The 20,345-nt window shown below is 35.2% G+C and overlaps 1 protein-coding gene and 2 long non-coding RNA genes across 7 annotated transcripts in view; 2 read left to right on the forward strand and 1 right to left on the reverse strand.

The window, feature by feature from the left end:
- Window positions 1-20,345, reverse strand: part of LOC126925849 (protein cordon-bleu) — a 96,804-nt gene that overhangs the window by 54,571 nt on the left and 21,888 nt on the right. The window contains exon 1 of one of the 5 annotated variants that reach the window (XM_050741832.1): window positions 19,397-19,783. The exons of the other annotated variants lie outside the window; for them this stretch is intronic. The gene's annotated coding sequence lies outside the window, so the exon portion shown is untranslated. Of the gene's footprint in view, window positions 1-19,396; window positions 19,784-20,345 lie in introns of those variants that run through there. 5 annotated transcript variants of the gene reach the window in all.
- LOC126925852 (uncharacterized) lies at window positions 2,437-3,424 on the forward strand. The gene is made up of 2 exons (XR_007714154.1): window positions 2,437-2,653; window positions 2,815-3,424. It is a non-coding gene; the product is annotated as an uncharacterized LOC126925852 (long non-coding RNA).
- Window positions 6,923-7,955, forward strand: LOC126925853 (uncharacterized). The gene is made up of 3 exons (XR_007714155.1): window positions 6,923-7,483; window positions 7,708-7,752; window positions 7,821-7,955. It is a non-coding gene; the product is annotated as an uncharacterized LOC126925853 (long non-coding RNA).

Consider the following 20,345-nt stretch of genomic DNA (forward strand, 5'->3'; position numbering starts at 1 on the left):
CGTATAGTAATCGAAATCTTCGTTTTCGAATAGCTGTTGGTCCTCTGGACCATCTTACACAATTGCAACGTCATTAGTGACTGTGTTGTATAATATACTTAAAACTAGAATTACAAGTCTTTGAAGAAGAAGAAAAAGAAGAAGAAGAACAAGTCTTGATACATACACATAAGCTCGTCCCTAATTAAGGCCAGTAATCGACCCATTTCACAATGTAATTCAGTTTCTAAGGGAATTAAAAGCCAGGAAGCACATGTATTACAATATGAACTGACACTTTAACTTACTACCAATGTAACAGTGACACGGTGTAGCAGTCACTGAACTATTACTAGTTTTCTAGACCTTAATAACCAATAACGCTACCTAATCAGCTAATCAGTAAATTGATTGAAATGGTAAAGCTGTAGCAATATGTACCTTTATCCTAACAAAGGCGTGAAATTATGCGATAATATATCTTATGGGAGTAGAAATCGATTGGAGAGAAGACAGGTGAAGGATGGACCAATTATTCATGACGGATGTTGTCATTAAAAAAAATGGCTCGCAAGAAAACCGGGTACCTTACTCCTGCTGGCCATATCAGGAACTTCAGACTCACTCGGCGACGATCATTGAATCCTGAGCAGCGGCACGGCTCATAAAAATGCATCGGATCTCCTCGAGAAAGTTTCACGAAAGTCAGCGTGGAAAAAGAGCGAGATTTCAGGATGATCGGCTGGCAAAAGTGTGTCACCAGTCGTCGAACGAAAATAATTGCCTTATCAGAGGCCGTGAAGGCGTACGTAGCCTCATCCACACTTGACAATTCGCCTTGATACCAGTGTTCACCTTGATCCACTGCTCCCTATATATACATTATCTTGTCGAGACAAACAACACCTAAGATTTCTCATGATCATGATAAAATCAGTTGGATATTAACACCTCATGTAAAACCTTAATGTTTGTGCATAAAATGGTATAACGTTAGGCTCCCTCTTATGCAGCAATTCATAAGCAATAGTATTTATTTATAGCAACAGCGTTCCAAATAATTAGCATGTCAGATGCAGATCATATACTTTTTTGCACGAACAGTTTTCTCAACATGTTGCAATAGTTTGTGATCGATGCAAGACCTATTGGGGACATTTAGTGTCCACATGTTCCCCACCGTGTCTATCGCTTGTGGCTTATACAGAGGTAATGTTGGGATGTACATCAGCACGTAAGATATTATACAATGAAAAAGCAACATTTCTTAATTTTTCCACCTACGGACTTGCCTATGAAAAATCTGTAATTCTTTCAGTATCTGCGTCAAGCTGTGATGACAAAATGACCAGTTCATAATCTTCCCTACATAGAGAAATTTTATTAGGACATTTAAATAGTGTTTGGTAAAATACAGGAGCGTTAAACTTCGTCTCATCTAACTATAACTGGTATAACTGGACGTGTCTCTGTCTGGTTTGCAGCTGGTGAAAATTGAAGATAAGTCGAGTCTCGTTAGAGCTTACAGCTTCTACCTACCTCGCAGACAGAGGCTAACTTTCTTTCAACTTTTTTCACCCTACGATTCACCTAACCCAAACAGCTTTTCTTCTGGCCGAAGAGAAGTTTCTCCTCGACTGAATATGGCGATCAAACAGTTTCTTTTTCCCCGCTTTCCCCTTGTACGATAAACGTGACCCTGACCTCGACACACCAGTCTATACCGGCAAGCCAGCGATTAGTCTGGACATAAATTAATGCTGCACAACCTACCAGAAATTGTCCGCAAGCGTGACAACCACACTTTTGCTTCCATCGTGCTTTCCAATCATAAAAATATGATCGTTGACGCTGGTAGCTAAAGCAATTCTATTACTACTCGCACTTTTTATTACGCTGTTTGTTCCTTAGACTCTGCAGTTAATCGTAGAATAGATTTATAGATCTGTTACTCTTGCTTTCGTGACTTTTATTAGCTTTGTTGAGATTAGTTACTGAAATCGTTTTAGGGTTAGTCGAGAGTTGTAAATTTATTGAGCTCGGAGGGTACAACTATAGATTCATAGGTTCTCATCTGATAAATCTTCCTCCTGTGTTTCTTCTCAATGTTTTAACGATATCCCAACGATTCTCCATGATTTAATCGCTCTTTCAAATTTCCAATTAGAGTCAGCATGAAACTCGTCAAGTCCATACGTTAGATTGCCTATTTATACATTAAATCATTATCAGATAGTTTGTGCCGAAGCGCTTGAAAAATTCCACTCAAGATTCCAGATCTTTCCAAAGTTATTTCGAATACTCTAACCTTTAAAAATCCTTTAGCCTATTCTCAATAACACGGTTTACGAACCAGTACTACCAACATTCTCTGGAACACTTCCAAGATGTGAAAAGCAATCTGTTTCAAGTCCACGTTAAGGCCTATTTTCAACAGACCGATATAATAAGATAAAGAAAGCTTTCGAGGAATTTTTATACAACAAAATTTTCTCATTTGTGCTTATAGAAACTACGAACAATGTTTGAAACGTGAAAAATTGAAGCAGTCTGTACATCTCGACAGAAATTAGAAGAATTATATTAGAAGAAACTCTAACCTAACCTTAAGAGTTTTCAAACCTAACCTTAAAAAGTTTCTAACCTAACCATAAGACAATTCTCGGTAACACAGGTTAGGAACCAATGCTAGCAAACTTTTCTATAGCATTTTCAATTGTGATAAGATTCGAAAAGTAATCTAATTAGGTCGTCCGAAAAGTGTAATTTAAATAACCAATACACATAGACAAAAACTAAAAAATACTACATATTAGAAGAAATTTCTAATTTCAGAAAGTGTTGTATATTGGAAAGGCGAGTCAGAAGTTCAAGGAGGGATATACTTTGGAATACCAACAGACAGTTGGCCATAATGACCGCGAGAAGGATTGATTCGGCGGCTGACGCGATGAAAAATGTTGGAAAGCGATGCAACAATGTTTCTTTGGACCGAAGACGAAGTGGTGTGTTGGATGGTAGATGGCTGGACATAATTTTTGACCGTCTGCTGCCCGGTTTAAGAAAGTCATGCCTATTAGCCGCCATTAAGGCCACCCTGCGGAAAGTCGGTTCCCCGAGGGAAGGAAAGGCGACGTCGCTCTCCATTTTTACTTTCCTGCGCGAGCTGGAGGGAGAAAGTAACGTGAAACTGACGAATGACGCTTGGTTTCCCAGAACTTACTTCTCCATAAATACGTACTTGAAAAAAGCCAATTAACGATTGCATTCGTACGTTGTAGAACATTTTTATCTCAACATGTTGCACAGTTCTATCAAATCCATTAAAAAAGTTTTCATTTTTTTTCCCTAAAATTTCAATTTCAAATTATGAACTATAATGTTTAAATAATGATATAGAACTCTAGAATTAACAAACTTGATAATAATACAAATTTTATTTCTACGAACGGTGATTATGTTCCAAAGATCTTTGAAGTCTCGTTAGCGAAATTTTTAATTACAATATTAATTTTACAAATTACAATTACAATTACAAATTTAATTACAATTGGCATGTTGGGAGTGGAATTTTGTATCGCACTGTCGCGTTGAAAGCTTCCAGAACGAAGCTCGGTCTTCGTCCTGAAATTCATCAAACGATACCAAAATTTATTACATTTTCTTTTTTTTTTTTTTTGGCCGATTGAAATAACAGTCCGAACAACACGATTAAAGAATTTGTCTCACGCGAGTCGATGTAAACGCGGCATAATATTTTGCAAAGACTCTACCGCGACTGCCAGCACGAAATACATAGAAATTCGCGTGGCAGCGAACGTACTAACAAATTAGCCAGCCATTTTACGAGTATTCGCTCATAAAACGTAAAAAGTCGTTCGCCAGAGCCACACTCAACATTCCGACGGGAGGCTAAATTTCAAGTCGACCCAGCAACAACGAAAGTATGACCGCTGCACGAGAAGAAACGACGTGTCCACCGAGGGGACCAGTTTTTCCACGGCGAGAACCGATCCACGCGTGATCTCGCCGGACCGCTTCTTGCGGATCGGCCCTCAGTCGGCGATCATCCGAAAGTCCCCGCCGGGGAACGTTGATCGCCGCTCTCGACGTGGTTACTTTCGATAAACGTGAGCGGCCGCGTCCCCTCGCGCCACCAATACTACGCTACCGGTCGAAAATTTCGGAGAAAACCATAATTGTTGGCCAGGTGGGTCGAACAGGGGACAGCGAGGCCTAAAAAGTAATCTGGATGCAAATGGAAACGGGGAACCAGAGGTTTTGTATCGACGATGGTAGCGAGAAGACGTTTGAGAATGTTTGGTCTTCGTGGAAACGAGACTTTACCATAGATTCATTAGATACAGCAGCTATATCCATCGTTCGAATACTTGAAAATTCTACGCTCATTGTTATTTCTTTTGTTTACCTAACCTTATGTAAATTCTTATATTTAAAGGAAATTGAGAAATTCAGATATTGATTAATTGAATAATGTAAGAATTTTCATGAAATTAGTTTTATCAATTAATTTATTTAAAGTTAAACGAAGTTCAAGTTAAAAGAAATAACGATAAATGTAGAATTCTAGATGAAATTTTGAAAGCGGTCATTTGACCGGCTCTGGTAAGGTTAGTGCTGACATTCGAGCGCTTTGTTATTCGAACATAATATCTTCCAGTAACGAACGACTCTTTCCGCTTCGAAAACGTAGATAAATATTGTATCGGTGTTCATGCACCGTGTTTTCTTTCCTTTATTCGGCTGAGTGAATTCCTATTAGGAGCATCTAGCACGAAACTCAAAACAAAATAAAAAAGTGAAACTTAATCTCCAAAGTAATAACAGTACATATCTACGTGTATCTCAATGTTTTGATATTTTTATAGCTAAATGCATATGTATATGTATATGACAGAACTAATGTTCTAACTATGAAAACAAAATATGATTAAAAAACGTGCAAGATGTTGTTTGTAAGTGCAATGGAATTAGGAAGAATACACGATGTGGGAGAAGCTACACTCAGAGACATGAAAAAATAAAAGGACGATATTGAAAATTATCGGAACCGCGTAGATTCCTCGTATATCGACGACGGTAGAAGAACCTCAAATATATCGATGTAACGAGATAGTTCCATTGCGATAATGACGATTTTATACAAGTGGAAAGAGCAAACGAAAGTGGTAATGGCGAGGTGCCTTGTCGTGCCGAAGCATTCGTGGCATTCGAGAAACGGTTTCCATGGTTCGAGGTACAAAAAGAAAGGTAGAAAAAGAAGGTAACTTTGTGCAGTTACTTGCGTTGAAAAAGTTACGCGACTTGCCAGCCAAAAAGGTACGCGGCCCATAAATATTTAAAGAATCTGTCGATTAATTTTAATCTGTATTTAAATAAATGAAATTTCATGTGAGAGATATTGTGATTATTCTATCATTCGACGATTCCATTATACGTTATATATTAATTTTATCTGACTGTTAATTCTGATAAGGGAAACTCTACTGTATATTACTATGATAATAAAACCAAAAATTTAGGGCTCTTCGTTTAGAAATTACGTTATGGATAATTAAGCCATTCAGAAGCCACATTGATCGGCTGCATAGATGGAACAGCGGAGAAATATACCTAATAATATTGCAGATACTATTTTTGAAGTTTACCTTGCAGTTTCCTACCATTTACGTTATCTTCTTGCAATAACTGTAACGCTAAATTTATATTAACAAGTAACGCGATCTTCTTCTTCGTAAATTAATACTAGTAAAACATCCTAATCGAAAAATAATATTAAAGATCCAACAAACATCTACCCACACGTTATACAACTAGTATTTCCTTTTGTACGCAATATCAATATTTCATGGTTGGCACAAGAAACTTGTACAAAACGTCTCTCAATTTCGCCCGGTTTCTATGAAACGATACCAAGTTTCAGCTCGATTGAACAAGCTAAAAGCTGCTCTTAACAAGACCAACCAAAGTCACAGAGGCCATCTCTGTTGTGTTTATACGCAGCCGTGCAGCTTCTCTTTTTTCTTTTTTCGCCTGTTTTTTCTCGAGAAAGCGATAACACGAAAGCTAGTGTATAGGGTTGCTCGGGATAAACCAGCTTTTGCCGCTTTTTCCCTAACCATGCGCAGCGTCGCTATACTATTAAGGATCGATTAGCTGAATGAGACAGGCTGTAGAAGCGATGCAAATTGGCGCAACGAAAGCTGTTTCAGACGAGATTTTCTTTCTCTGATTGCGAATTAATTTTATTGCGTATCATTCGCCGGATGAATAAAATTCAGTATACCGTTTTACAGATAAGCGTGTAATTAAGCTTTTTTGTGTGAAGATTTTTAATCGCTACCGTATCTTAGTAATTTGTTTCACGGCGTTGAAAAATATCAGACTTTGTTCTTTTTAATCCTATGCCCAACTCGACATTCTGTATTTCTTTCAACAATTTTTTATTTTCATTTTCTAGAGGCAACATTTTTTGCTCTTCTAGTGACGATATCCTTTGATTTTTTAGCGACAGTATCATAAAACTGTATTTCCATTTCGCCGTGTTTCTAGGTCGAAATCTAAGCAAAAGTTTGAAATATTAGAAATCTTCGACCAATTTACACACTTCAATAACTTCGGCGCTATGGCGACTAACAATAAGGTTAGACAGACAAAGATTGGCGGGAAATTTAAATGTATCACGCGTTTTTCCATCTATAATCCAACTTTTATATCTTTTACTTTGAGAAAAAAGTTCTTACCTAATCTGTATAATATTAATAAAACTATACATCTCATTGTCACTATAATTTTGAAGAATTTCGTTGAATTTCTACAATTATGATACTTGTGAAAATTCATATTTTTCTCAACACACCTTAACCTAAATGGAGATTAGAATGAGAATTTTAAGGTTATGTTCACCTCTGCTTACGTTACAATATTCGCACTACGTAAAAGAAAATGATCGTTGAAGAAAGAGATCGTTCGTATAGGTTAAGTCGAACAGAACATCTGAATCCAATGACGCAGCAACTTCCGGTTCGCCCGGGGAGAAACTCGTCCCAATTACAAAGCTGCAGGATTCACATTCGATTTCCCTACACCCGATGAATCGAGAAAATATGCAACGAGAATTTAAGGTTACTGCAGGGGAGCAGAAAAGAATATTATTCATGATCCAGAAAAAAAAAGAAAAAAGAAAAGAAAAGGAAAGAAAAGAAAGAAAGATGGAGGAGAGAAACGAGTTAACGAGACGGCCATCCGGCCTGATCTCCTCTGAATTTTAATGAACGCCTCTCTGATTTAAATTCGGACACTTCTTTTTCAGCGGAACTGACGATGGACCCTGGGTCCAAAGCGTGGAAGAGAAATTCTGCCCAGGAGATAAAACCACACTCATATCACTCAAAAATTGTTCTCAAATTGGTCGTAATGATCTTTTTTATGATCTCGTACCACTGAACTTCTCCGATTACAGGAAAATATTGCAATTACAAAAGTAAATATCTTTTATTATACTTCGATTCATAAATCTCTCATTGTAAGTGAACATTTTCATAGGATAAGAATTACGATGAAATAATTTATTTTCCAAGATTATAGAATTGATTTGCAAGCAATTTCATCTTCAAATAAATTTACTTGCTATTTCATTTGGAATAACTATTTGATATTGTTATTCATTTGAAACGAAAAGTAACGAACTCTGTTTCATGTTTCTAGGAGTAATCCATGTGATGAAAATTTTCAAGAATTTCTTAATTAATCGTAAGTATGATTGTCGAAAGTATATTGGAGAAAAGTAAGCTTAAAGGTGAATACTTAATTCTTTGTAGGAGACGTTTCTCAGGGATACTCTTTCCCACAGTTTCCAGAGCAAGAAGAAGCCTCCACAGGAAGCGATATGACCTCAGGCTAGAGGATTATGATCTCTAATCAGTAATTTCCCAAGTATTTAAATTTCTCCAAACATTACTGCAGAAGACAATTAAATTTGATGAAGCAATATTAGAATTCATAAGAGTTCATATCTCAGAATCATCATGTATCTATGATCTCATGCATTCAGGCTTGGAATATCATTGCTAACTTCAAAAGAAATCACTATGCGTGTAATGTACCAAGCCTTTTAACCTTTTTTAATACCTTTTAACCCTCTATAATCAAAATCCTGGTTGCTTGTCAAAGAAAGGTCTATAGTTGGTTACGTTCTTACATTTTGACTTAAAAATTGTGCAACAATTATTTTCTAATGGGCCGTTTACGTATAAGACATATTTCTATAAATAATTGATCTCATGATAAACTACTTTCTTAGCCGCCAAGTGACATAAAAGTCAGGAAGTCAAGAAAAATAAACTTACTATAGCTTTCTAGCATGATCTTTGTGTAAACCTTACCATGAGAAAATTTAGCCAGCCTGTAAGCCTTTAAATCTTATTTTAAATAATTGTATATCTTCTTTTTAAGACACTGTTGCATAATGCGACTTTTACAAAACGTTTCTATATTAATACACCATATTAATGGCAACATGCTAGTGGATTGCAAAAGTTGAGAAGACAAAGCACTATAATTTCTTCTATCTAACATTCTTATCAATCATTTTCGCTTGGGACGACCTTAAAAAACCGCTTAATTATTGTTCAAACGTCGCACAGGCAGATGCAATCTCGAGCAATAAATCTACTCGCGGCTGGTAATAGTTTCATCTTTATTGTATTTGCTCGTTTCACCGAATGAGAAGGGGCAACTCGGAGAAAAAATGTATGATAACCGACGTCGTGAATAGTAATCAGAGATACATTGTAATCCTCGCTGTGAGAGTTTCAATGCGGCTGCAGCAACTCGTACAATTGAAATAAATTGAAGACAAACACTGTAGTGTTATGCATATACATATATATTAATTATATACATTATCAGTTATATAGCAGTTATATTTACTAATTATACAGGGTGCGACCGAATAACACGATCCCTTATCAACAAAATAAAAACAAAATATGGAATAAAGTTTGCTCGTTTAAGTCTTAGTTTAAGAGAAAATCGAGTTTGAAAATTGATGAAAAAAGCGCCACAAATCGTCCACCTGGTATATACGTAACAACGTTGTACAACTATAAAAGTACACGGTATGTAAATTCTCAGACTAGTCTCTCGTTTTATTCTTCAGTGAAGGAAATTACACTTGTCGGGAGTTCCGTTTTAAGAATAGTCCATACTCACTTGATGCTTATCCGAACAATTACAAATTTGTAAAATAAAACGCTACCTAGTATGTAATTATAGACGATTAGAGAAGAGGCTTGACACAACACTGTCAAAACAATAGGGGACACAAGTGCATATAACGTGTAACGTTATCGTTTATCTCGAGACGTTCGACGTGAAATGAATAGCGGTGAGGATTTTTATTTCACAAAGATAACGACGATATGATATTGGACAATAGAGGAGCTCAACGTTGTTACAAACTTTCCATTCAGTGATAAACTATCGCTGGTTTTAATTGAAGGGGCCTTTAGATGGGCATGCCTTTAAATGCCTTTAATGGGCATGTGAGAAAATGAGATTAAAGCCTCTTTAATTTGATATCGATAATTTATCTTCGAGAGGAACTCACAGATACACAAATGAGAAAGTATATAGAATATTTGAAGCAAAATACTTGCAATATTTATAGAATTTATTTGGGCTAGGTTATGTTCAGAAACATGCGCAGTGTAGTAAAATACTGTCTAGTAAAATATTTACAAAATTGTACTTGGGCTAGGTTATGTTTACGAAATAGGTTATATTCACAAAGATTCATAATCTCGACATAGTTGTATAAATAGAATTCAATACAAAAAAGACATTGGCAAGGTTATAAATATTCCGAACATTATCTCATATGTGTCTTACATAACAAATACATACTTATTCCAGATAGGAAATCAGTATAACAGAAGAAAAGAGATTAAGTGGTCGAAGGATCGAAGGATAGTCTTTTTGTGAGGTTATGTAGAAGGATAGGAAAGAAGAGGACTGTTCAAACGAACTTTGGTATGCCTATAGCTAAGAAATGTAATCCTAACGTGGAAAGTATTGAACCAGTCAACAGCGTATCCTTTCTAGGCGACTAGACTCCGTCAAGACGATCTGACCAAAAAAAAGCTGAACTCTTGCGGCTTGCGTTTTACAGTTACACAATCGCCAGCTATTTTCAACCCGGCTTCCTTCTCACTATTGCGTTTCGGTTCACCTAATTTCTACCTCTTCCTTTATTGACATTATTTAGTCCGAGTTGTTTTTTGCGCTTCTCTGATACTTTCGATATCTTCAATAATAAATCTTCAATTCTTCAATATTAAATCGTTCTGTGTGCACGTATTAATGTAGATGTTCCTAGTTCTTTAAATTTCCCCTTAGAGTAATAGTGTTTTTGTGTGATTGGAATTGTCGGAATTTTGTTTTCAATTTTGAAAGTGATTCCCTCTTTCCAAGATTCCTTATATTCATATATATCTAAAGTCCCTAGAATCTATATTTTGGAATCAAATAAATACATTTATTAATTAATTGGTCTACGCGACATTGGTAGAATATATAGGCATATATACAATTATACAGATCTCGAAAAGGAAATCTACACGTTATTCGTTCTTTTTTTTACAGAAATATCCACTAGAATTTACTCCTTGTTAGGTGTCTGATACTCTTACAGTGCAAGGATAATTATTGGCAAAGACCTTTACTAATTAATTCTTGATTTATTATTTACTTATCAGTAATCTGATTTTTACCACGCCAATGAGAAGCTAGCTAGAAGGTAGCATTTAAAAGGTAGCATAAAATTCAAAAGGAAATACAAAATCGCTTTTTAACGAACCTTTTTATTTCATATTACAATTTTTATCTTCTCAAATTAAAGTTCTATTTATCCTAATGCAGAGTTATGAAAATTTTCCCTAGGCTCATCCGCATTCCTCCCTAGACGCGTCAAACTTTTTCCAACGCCTCAGACTATTGTACGTGATATTATTTCTCTATCGAATCACGTCCAATACCGACCAACAAGCAACTCTATCCAACTCGAAGCTCCCTGGAACGTGTTCCATTAACCGGCTCAATTTTTCTACATTTCTTACATGGATTTTCAATCAAGGACGAGAGAATCGCGTATCCAAGATCCTCCGCAACGATCATCGGCCCTAGAATCACCGATACACATAATAAAAGTGCGATATGCTTGGATAAGGATCGATGATCGATGCGTCTATCTATGGATCGTCGATTGATCCGCTCCTCTATCTAGTGTTATAGATGTTTCTCTATCCCCCTCGACCAATGTCGAGTTCGTGACTTTGTAAGAGCCACGATCTTTGCTAGTTCTAGGTTCTTCAAACTGTTCATCAGGAACTGATCTCTAGTCTCTTTGATTTCTTGGTTTTAGCTTCTCAAACCTCTTCAGCCTCGAATACTATTTGTTATATTGTTTATAATATATATATATTCCTATTTATATTATATATATGTTTCCTAGCAACAAAATACCCTATATACTATAAACTCGTTAAATTTCGTATCCCCTGTTCTTCTTTTATTCTCCTCTCATAACAAAACGAATATCCGTGTATTTATGAGAGATTTAAGTATAGAAGTTGCACGCTATACAGAAAAATACACGAAGCATCTAAAATATTCATTGTTATATTTAGAATGTGAAACATATATGTCTCTGTATTTAGGTTTCATTTGTATGTGTATAAACATATGCAGGCGACACACAATGTATAATTGTACACGTGTTATCTATTCGAATTAACATCGCCAGTTACAAACATCGCTCGAGAGGATGGCAAACGATCTGTATGGAGGCAGAGAGATCGACTTGTGCATTTATATGTATAGCTATCGCTGGATCAGCGTCTCAGGCCGAATAACGGTGCATCCTACACGTCTGCTTTGCGTCGCATGCAAAATGCACTCATGTGACGACCGATACCCGCGACCTTGACAAAATGGAGGAAAACCGAACCGAAAACCGCTATCTCTTTCTTGCTTTTTCACTCGACATAGGTATGTCTCCTACAATGCTGCTACACGCATGCGCGAACATGGAGTCACGTGAATTGCGCACCTTCTCTCTCTCTCTCTCTCTCTCTCCCCCTTCGTTCTTACGTAAACGGTTCAGAAACAAACGTATTACTTAATCGTGCGTTTCTGCATAAATCGTGGTTGCCAACCTAAGATTCGTAGAGTCGTATTTTCGAAAGAATTCTGTATATAGGAAGAAGATTTTTGAGGTTATACAAAGTTTGTTTCGATAGATTAGATATTTAGATATTTAGATTAGATAAATTTCGCTGATTAGTATTACTAACCGATTTATGTTATTATGTACAAAGAAGAATTTTCCAATTGTAATTTGTTTTCAATTTGTAACGTCACAATATTCGCATTCTACGATTGTATATGCAATAATTATCGAGGATTTCGTTTTAAAATTGGAAATGGAAGTGATTTTGGCATTATAAGAGCAACTGTTTCGTAGATAGGTTCGAAAAGGTAGTAAGTTTTAGAGTTCTAGATAAACGATAAATACATGCGACGATAATTATCCACGAAGCTAGGAGTGACAATTTTCTACAACTAACTTCATCTATTAAATCCTTTCACATTTTGTATTTTTATATTTCCTGTTTCCTGATACAACAGAAATAGACGACGTGTATTATTGATATGTGTTAGGTCGTCACGCATGAAACTGAGACTAAACTGTACCCCGATGTACCGCAAGATTCATAGTTTATTCCCGTTCATGTTCAAGGATTTTCTCTTTCCACTTTTACGTTTTGTTCGACAACGACGAATAACAGAGCGTAAGTACTTTCACGATGTTTCGTTTTTTTTTTAATCTTCAGCAATTTATTTCCAAACAAAATGGCTACGTATGTAAGATGTAAAAGAAACGAAAAATCGTGAAACATGATACTGACCTGTTCCCTCGAATGGAACGCGTCATAAAAATCCCATGTCTCTTATTACGACCAGTTTTACCAAACATGGGTCCTTCGTTCGCGTAATAAAGCCACGAGTGACTTTCTTTGACCCTCCAGATCGCACCGGAAATAATTGCTAATCGGAAGCTTCCAGATGTGACTTTGAAAGTTCAAAATTCTTCTATTCTTTAAACTTTAATTGATTGTAATTTCTCAAATACTTAGTTTCAATTTCGTCTCTCTTCTAATAACTGAATATGCAAAAAATTCATAATTCCTCACTTTATAAATTCTACTTTTCGTAACGAAGTACAGTGGAGGACAAAAGAAAGTTTTAAAGATAATCTCTAAATTCTAAATTTCCCTAGTTCCCTAAATATTGAGTTGAAATCTGATTCGAAAGATTCAAAACTTTCTATTCATATACAATTATAATTTAAATTATTTTACGTAATTCTCGTTTCATTAGCTTCTAATTTGACTTTGGTAATGCCACTGCTATTTAAGGAAGATATAAATATTCCGATATAAAAATTACAAGGGGAGGAATCTCGAACTGTTATTGACGTACAGAAAGGCACAGAAATTATTCATATGAAGAACAGAATTACGGAAAAGAAGTTTCACTGACTGAAATCGCCTACGTAATACATTGTTTGCCAACTGTAACGTGTATTTCGTCGCGGTCTACGTGAGCCTGAACCCTGTGCAGTTACTGTTTCCCGTTTCATCCTCTTCGTCGCGCCATTTTCTTTTTTTCGCGTCTGCCTGGAGAACCGATAATCGGAAATCATGCAAATTCCACGACACACTCGCTGAATCTACAGTCATAACAGTACCTCTTACATACCGAGCGATTATTACCTCCTACTGTAGCAATTTCTTGCCTTCTATATACAGGGTGCCCCGATAACTGTGATGCAATCGACAATTGGGTGATTCCATGCGAAGAAAGCTTATGCTACCATTCTGCAATCACAATCTTGTTCTTGCTACAATTTTCAAAATTTGTCCAATTAGATGTATGTTAATCAATTTCGGCCAGTTAGGTTTCCCATCAAGCTCAAAGTATAAATTATCCACGAAAATAATTGAAACCAAATATCAAGCTATCCTTCGGTCTTATCCGAGTCGTACAAAAGTTTAAGCATCTTTCTTTGATAATTAAGGCCTTGGAAGGACTGTCTTCAAACAAGAAATTATTTCCACGAACGAAAATTACGACCAGAGAAATATTCAATGTAATTTCAGAGTAAATCGTTAGCCAACCTAATAGGTTATCAATCATGCCGGTCATTAATGTATAATTAACGACACAAATAATGTTTCGCGTTGGATCTCCAATTACTAATTTAATTACCGTGTTTCCACAAGTAAATCGGAATTTAAATTGAATCGAGCCATTTAACAGCACCTCGTCGAAATTTTTCAGTTTTTCTTCCATCCATATAAGATCAAGGTCTCTCATTGTTGGAGAAAACAGACGTTTGCAAAATATTCAAGGCTTTCAGTATATATACATATATATATAACAATTATAATTTCTTGCCGAACTTTCCTTTCCTTAACCCGTTTCCTGTTTTCGGGTTTCTCAATTTCCTACGCCAGGCCGTTCATTATTCCGCAGATAATTGATAAACCAGTTTTTGAATGAACATAGCTATTAAACAATCGCGTAGCGGCAAGCGAACACCTTTTAGCCAAGAAATAGTACTTTTTTCTTTTTTTTTTTTTTTAATCACTCACGACTTTCTCTCGCGTATCAGTCTATGATTATGAAGCGAAACTAGTAATTTCAGGAGTCGATGACCTTGGCACCCGGCCCTTATCTAAACATAGACCGTGAATTAGTCATTACACTTGTGGTCTGCCACCTGTTCGTGCTGTTCTTTCTCATTTTTCAAGGACGCTTTTATTTTACATCAAAGAGTAAGGTGTACGCATCTTGCACCGATTTTTAATATTTTAATGTTCCCTTTTATTGAGAATTAATTTCAACCAAATCGATGACTTTAATCTTTTATTAGGCATTAATTCCAAATATATCTTTGTTACAAAACACTATTCTTTAAATATCAATTTGAATCAGCAGATATTCCAGTCCATAGAACAACCTCTAAACTGCGGATTTTTGCACATTTCTTTGAAATCTGAAGCTTTGAAAGTACTCAAAATGCGCATGATATACAAAAGTATAATAAAATGTAATAATACAGTATATAATAATAATAACAACAACAACAACAATATATAATAATAAAATACAGAAAATACAATAGTCATTATATTATAACTTCTAATAAAAGATGAAACAAATCTATGTTTAAATTCTGTTTTCTTAATTGTATTCGCAAAAATATAAATTGTGAAGAAATACAAAGCATAAATTTGCACAAGAATTGCATAAAAATCCACAGCCTATAAATCACATTAATTTAAAATATCCTCATCTATCATGGCCGCTGTACACAATCTGAGGTACATAGTACACAGGTGGTTCGTCAACGATCATACACACAGGACAAAGTAAATTGGCTTTCAATGGGCAGAAAAAGGTGAAAGATAAGCGTATGCAACCAGTCATTGTACACTGCCTGATTACGGCATCGATACGAGGTGCAACGCGGCCCAGATTTTCAAATCAAGGCCAGGATATTTGCTCACATACACATGCACGTACGCGTACACATCCGAGAGGCAAAAACTCGACCGACAGCGAAAGTGTCCGTGCATCTGCAATACCCTACGTGTTGCGAGACCAATAGAAGCAAGAAACAATATAAAAAGATGAATGAACGTGATGAAAACATACAATTCGACATGCACGTACAGCCTAAACTAGATAAGATAGCGACTCGAAGTTACACTAACTGATAGCCAACTGATATCAACGTTGTTGGTATGCTTATTCAATTATGAAATTAGCGACGTCATCCATCTCCTTGCATAACGTATTTAATATCTAACAATTACGCCATTAACGACCTGATTAATTATCAAGGAAAGTTATTCAAGCGTTGCACAGATTCGTTGAGATATATATATATATATATATATATATATATATATATGTATTTGGAACTGTAGCAAGATTTGCAAATTTTAATCGTAAACAGGAAACAGCTAACAAAGCTTTGAACATATCTTGGTAAGATAAAATATTATTAACGTTAATCTGCGGTTAAAATAATCAGTCGATTACAAAAATAAGTATAGGGATTAACTCGCTAAGGGCCAAGCAATGGTTATCGTTCGTGTCACGAATATCTTCGTTTCTTTAGATTTCATACAATCATAGAGTCTATATAGAAGAAATGCTAATGAGAAAAAATGTAAGCTAATCCTTGGAATTCCCTTTCGTACCTATAACGTTGAAAAAACAGAATTAGATAACATAAACTGATTGAATAACGTTGCAACTATATGTTGCGTTAACGCAACCTAGACTCTTAATGTTTTAAACATTTAATTCTTAATGTGAAAGTGATGTTCGAAACTGACCATAATATTAAAGCATTCGTAACTACGATTTCTACATTTCATATTAAAAGAAATTGGAAAGCGTCTTTTTTTACTTTTATCTGCTTAAAAATGACTAGAACGCTAGAAAGGAAATAACAACGCTAATAAATATATCGAAAATTTCCTTCTCTTCGATATACATATGTATGTATTGACTTCGTGTTGGACGCGTTAAGATGCGTTCGAAATATAAAATTCAACATGGCGGACGGGTAAACGCGCCTAGGGCCATTCGACTATTTTATTCCGGTCGTCAGGCAAATGGTCGGTTATAAACTTTGCCATCTAACGGATTATCCAGCAGCAATCGTAAAGTATAATTTTTACACGTAACATGGGTGTGTCACGGTTTGAACGTGACAAATGCTTGTGTTCGATCGAATTCTAAGAAAATGAGATGAGAAAAGAAAACAATGTAAAGAGAAGAAGATTGTGTTTAGAGAAAGAAGGACAATATTGATGGTAGAGAGGTCATAAACAGACTGTTTACATACGTTCGAAATTATATACGTTCAGTCACACTCTCGAAATATATACGTCGTATCTTGATACGCTTTGTCTCCGATTATTTTATATCGTTATCGAAAATTTTTGTAACCTTTAAAACACGTTTCTGCCATCTTGTAATGACTACATGTGAGTCACATAAACTCTCAAGTTATAGCGTAAATTGTTACTAACTATTGGTATTATAATTTATTGTTTATATATGTTAGATTAAAGGAAATAAATACATAATATTAAGTTTAGTTCTATATGTCGAATTTTATATTGTATTAATTAAAGAATAGTCAAAATTTGTAGCTTTATTTATTTCATAGCATTTTCATAATCTATGGATTTTATTCCACTAGTTTGAAGTTTAAAAATTTCTTTTCACGAACCTACGACAAATTCGTTTCGTCGTATCGATTAAACTTGTCGAATAAATAATTCAGAAAATAATCTCGACTCGAGATTTAGGAATACATAAGTTATTTAAAAATACAATTGGAATCTTTCTCCTTTTATTTTACGAATAAACTCATTGCGAAACGTTTCATTTCTTTTACTCCTGGTTTTACGTAACAAACACACGGCTGTCAAAAGACCACCTGTGATTGATTCTTGTACAAACACGGGATTCGTGACGTTTATAGCATCGGGAAACCAGAAATACTAAAAGGGAAACCTCAAACATGAGCTAAGCCGTGCAAACAGCCGACGGCCGACGCTCTCTATTTAACTGCCGGCTCTTTCAACAAAATTTGCCAACATTTACCTACTGTTTGAACTAAGCATGTGCTTCTACTTTTCCATTTACAGAAGTCAGTTGCGGGAAAATTACTATTTCGGGGAAAAATCGCTAACATACTCTGATCTAGTTTTCTTTCATTTCTATTCTTTAATTCAGTTTCATCTAACATGGAATGTTAATTGAAATTATTACCCGAATTGTTATTGAGCGCGTTACTAACATAACCTAACCTTGCTTCCTTTCTTTTCTTTTCGTTAATTCGATTTTACAATATGGTGTATTATTTTCAGTATACAAATTGCAGGTATTACCAGGAATTGTTATTGGATTTTACACAATAATGCGTGATAAGTATACGTGGCAAGTTTGTACGAGTGTTTAGTTATCGCGAGATTTACGAAATCTCGAAAACGAATCGAGAGCAGGTAAACGATCCGAAACATATTTTCCCGACAACGCGACGTATTTATCATGGAGAAGAAATCAAAACAGTCAACTTTTTATTGCCGATTTAAAACAAAAAGAATTTTTAAAAACCTTAAAATTAAAAAGACAAACGCGGCAAAGTCTGTAGTCGCACGACGAAAAATTTTAGGAAAACGAAGAATAAAATTCAGATGACTAATTGTCGACGAGAAATCATAAATTTCATCGATAAAAACAATATTATTGATGGTCTCATGGTAAAAAATTACTAGGAACATAAATTATCGGATCGTATAAGAAACAATTTTTAAACCATAATGGATAACTTTGTAGCGTCGCAATATTTGCATCGTGTAATTGCGTTATGCGATATTTATCGAGAAATCTCGAGATCTTAGTTCAAACTTTTTCAGTAACAATTTTATCAGAACGATAAGAATCCTACGAAATCGTGAAGCAATTAGTAGTTGCGATGTTTGCTGAAGAAATTAATTGTCTGTGTTTTACAAGGGCTGATAAGACGGGAAGATGTTTGAAAAATTGCCTCCAGTACAGAACAGAAAATTATATCTCACTATCACAAGCTGTGTTGTTACCCGAGAAAATTATTTAACATTCAACGTTAAATATTTTTCGATCAAACGCAAAACTACTCTAATTTTAAAAATTATAATCTAAAAAAATATAAATATAACAATCTAATTTTTACATTTTACATTGAAGCAATCGCGATATTTTTATTAATTTTTTGTCAATTCTGTATTACTATGATCGATTGGAACCTTCTTGTCAGGGGTTAAAATTTGTTAAAAGAACAAAATATGGTGTTATAGAATTACATCGTGGCTATTAAAACGCAAAAGTGACCGTTATGATAACGTATATGACTCAACGTTTCTTGCATTTCACACAAGAACCTCAACTTAATTGGTAACCTATTTTTTATTATAATTTCTATTATCATTTGACAACTCATGACGGACTACTAAAATATGAATTTATAAATTTCAATATTTATTACTTACTGCTTCTAAAGCGAACTCGTGCAATATACAAAATATGAATATATTAAAAATATGAATTTGCATAAAAATACGTAGTCTACTTATGGTATACAAACGATAATGTTCGATATTCTAACTTCAAAATTTTTAAAGAATTCTTAAATACGAAAAAAGAGGGAACTTATTCTTCACAGCATTTGAATTTTTAAAGAAATGGCGGGAAATAATCGACTCACCGGATGATTAATTTCTTGTTGTCATTCCTACAGCCATTGAACGTGACCTTCTGCACTAGTTTCTAAGACGCACTTTTCCAGTCACGAATCTCACGAATTCAATTTTCTTTCTCTCACTAACACTTTTGACGGTTGACAGAAAGACTCGAGAACGTTTATGCCGGTCCCCGACAAACAATCACATTCCCGACTTACGACAATAATTTATTGTTATTTAGGAGCCCGATCGAATGGAACGTTTCGAATGTCCTTCTCGAGATGTAAAAATTGTAGCAACGATAACAATAAGTAGATGAAAGCACGATAAAGGGTACACGCGCCGGAAGAAGAAGTTTAACGGTCCAAACTCAACGATCGACGGACTACGACTGATCGAGAGCTAACGGCTTTCGCGCGGGTAGCTTCGGCAATTTTCGCGCCCCATCGTCGAGCCTCTCCGACTTTCGTTCGGGCGCTCTCGCATGCTACTCGGCCCGTGTCGCCGACACTCCAAATATCATAAAAGAAATTCGAGATTTTGTGTAAATTCGGGAACGTAAAATTTTCTGCGATTATCTTAAAATTTGAAATTGCTATTATACATTAGATATAAACGAATGATTGTTTCTTATTGCCAAGGAGTATTTTAAAAATTAGATCAGGTGTTGGCGATTGCAAAATTTTTTGAAGATTATTATGACTAACGATGGAAATGTCCTCATAAAGGATGTATATCGTAAATGTAATCTATATGAAACTTTTCCTAGTATGTATCTTACAATTAAATTATTTTGCGTTGTGATATATAATATTTTATTTACTTCAGTTTCAATATTTTTCCGTATAACGTCTCATCTATTGTAGGAAAAATTTGTAAGAAACATTACATTACACGACATCAAATCCTTATAAGGAGTTTATATATAAATGCGATTTATATGAAACTTTTGATATTTATCTATCTATAATA

This window comes from Bombus affinis, chromosome 16, assembly GCF_024516045.1.
Source record: "Bombus affinis isolate iyBomAffi1 chromosome 16, iyBomAffi1.2, whole genome shotgun sequence".
Classification (NCBI taxonomy): domain Eukaryota; kingdom Metazoa; phylum Arthropoda; class Insecta; order Hymenoptera; family Apidae; genus Bombus; species Bombus affinis.